This window comes from Amblyraja radiata, chromosome X (assembly GCF_010909765.2).
Source record: "Amblyraja radiata isolate CabotCenter1 chromosome X, sAmbRad1.1.pri, whole genome shotgun sequence".
In the NCBI taxonomy this organism is placed as follows: domain Eukaryota; kingdom Metazoa; phylum Chordata; class Chondrichthyes; order Rajiformes; family Rajidae; genus Amblyraja; species Amblyraja radiata.
In genome coordinates, this window is record NC_045999.1 from 4,374,839 (window position 1) to 4,377,492 (window position 2,654).

General features: G+C 52.8%; 1 protein-coding gene across 1 annotated transcript in view; it reads left to right on the forward strand.

The window, feature by feature from the left end:
- The first annotated feature begins 2,197 nt into the window (after positions 1 to 2,197).
- Positions 2,198 to 2,654, forward strand: part of LOC116968281 (sorbitol dehydrogenase-like) — a 30,616-nt gene continuing 30,159 nt past the window's right edge. The window contains exon 1 of the mRNA XM_033014993.1: positions 2,198 to 2,249. The gene's annotated coding sequence lies outside the window, so the exon portion shown is untranslated. The remainder of the gene's footprint in view (positions 2,250 to 2,654) is intronic.

Consider the following 2,654-nt stretch of genomic DNA (forward strand, 5'->3'; position numbering starts at 1 on the left):
GATTCAAATATTCTTGTCTGCATTCCAACTATAGTGCTGGGCAAAATGGAACTTTCTGAATCTCTTCTCTCACATTCACTTTCATTAGAATTATGTGACTGTAGGTTGCATTTATACTGGGTTTTTAATATGCTGGTCCTAAAGCCCCTATCCCACTTTCACAACCTAATTGGCGACCTCTGCCGAGTTTGCCCTTGACATACTCGCCACAAGGTCGTAGGAGGTCTTCGTAACTCTTCCCCATGCTCGTGAGTAGTCTCCGCGCACTCGTGGCCCCAAGTAGGTCGCGGCGTTTTTTCCAGCCTGATAAAAAATGTCCACGAGTAAATAAAAAGGTCGGCATGGAAAAAATTGATACTTTTTACTCGTAGGTAGGTCGTAGTAGGTCGTGATGGTAGTCGCAGGTAGTTGTTGGTCGATAACTGGCCGGAGGAAAAAATGCAAACATGACACCATTTCATTATGTGATAATTTTCCACTCATAGCTAGTCGTTCTAAACTCGTGGATTAGGTCGCCCAAGTGGGACAGGCCCTTTAAGCATTTTAAGGCAAACAATAAAAATGAAAAGTTGAATCAAAGAGGGAAATTAGATCTAGCAATTAATCCTGATGAAGTAAAATGGAGAGTAAAGATACTGCAGATCTTGGCATCCAGAACATAGAAAATATGTTTTGAGAGGATTAATAGTACATGAGTGAAAAAAAAGGTCAGATGCTATATACACTGGATGATAAATAGCAGCAACCTAGATGAAGCCCCGACCACGCGGAAACCACTTTCAACGATTAGGGAGAGTGACCAAAACCTCCGGTGACCTCATGGAAACCTTGGGTGGAGGGCAAGGTCACCAGAGGTTGCTGTTTAGGTCTCCTAAGTGGGACAGGGGCTTAAAGGACCTTCACCGTGAATGGTAGGGTCCTTGAGAGTGTTGTGGAGCATAGGGATCTAGGAGGACCCCTCCCCTGACTCCATCCGCCTAATACCCACACGTTTCACCCAGTGACCTCCTCCCTATCTGGTTCCATCTGCCCTTCATCTCTCCCCACTAGCACCTTCTGTACCGATCAGATAACTGGTAACTTGGTGTTCCCACTTGTCACCCCCCAGCAACTGTCTCCATCCCCCCCCCCAATGCCCCCCTTTCCTCACCATCCTCTGCTTCCCCCCCCAAATCCCCTCCACTCCCCCCAAATACCCCCCTCCACCGCACAATCCCCTCCTGCCAAAACTCCCCTCCCCCTAACCCCCCACATCCCATATCTCACATTCCATATACCCCCATCCCATATCCCCCATCCCATATCTCACATTCCATATACCCCATCCCATATCCCCCATCCCATATCCCCCATTCCATATCCCCCATCCCATATCCCCCATTCCATATACCCCCATCCCATATACCCCCATCCCATATCCCCCATCCCATATCCCCCATCCCATATCCCATATCCCATATCCCATATCCCATATCCCATATCCCATATCCCATATCCCATATCCCATATCCCATATCCCATATCCCATATCCCGGATCCCATATCCCATATCCCGGATCCCATATCCCATATCCCATATCCCATATCCCATATCCCCCATCCCATATACCCCATCCCATATCCCCCATCCCATATCCCCCATCCCATATACCCCATCCCATATCCCCCATTCCATATACCCCCATCCCATATCCCCATCCCATATCTCACATTCCATATACCCCCATCCCATATACCCCATCCCATATACCCCATCCCATATCCCCCATTCCATATACCCCCATCCCATATCCCCCATCCCATATCTCACATTCCATATACCCCCATCCCATATCCCCCATCCCATATCCCCCATCCCATATACCCCCATCCCATATCCCCCATCCCATATCTCACATCCCATATACCCCCCCCCCCCAGTAAGGTTGTGCGCGCGGGCCGCGGGTGCGTTGCCGTTGGGCGCGAGCGTTGACAGTTGCAGGGCTCCAGTGTCGCGTGACCTCGCGGTGACCGGGCCGCGCTGGGGGCGCTGCAGAGAGACGGGCACAGTGTGTGTGTGTGGGTGGTAGCGGCGGGCACGCGCACGGGTAGCGGCGGGCACGGGCACGTCAGGGGCAGGGCACGGGCACGTGTAGCGGCGGGCACGGGCACGTCAGGGCAGGGCACGCGCACGGGTAGCGGCGGGCACGGGCACGAGCACGGGAGAGGACGGGCGGTGTGTGGCGGTCAGGGTAGAGGAGGCAAAGACGGTATGTGTGGCGGCGGCCCAATGTCGGGTAGCGGTCGGTCTGTGTGGTGGCGGCGGTGGGTAGAGGAGCATCCCGTGGACCTGGCAACCTCCCTCCATCGTCGTCCGTCGGTCGGTGCCCCGAACTCACTTGGGTGATTTGCCTGTGTGTGTGTGTGTGTGTGTGTGTGTGTGTGTGTCTGTGTGTGTCTGTGTGCGTGTGTGTGTGTGTGTGTGTGTCTGTGTGTGTGTGTGTGTGTGTCTGTGTGTGTCTGTGTGTGTGTGTGTGTGTGTCTGTGTGTGTGTGTGTGTGTGTGTCTGTGTGTGTCTGTGTGTGTGTCTGTGTGTGTGTGTGTGTGTCTGTGTGTGTGTGTGTGTGTCTGTGTCTGTGTCTGTGTGTGTGTGTGTGTGTCTGTGTGTGTGTGTG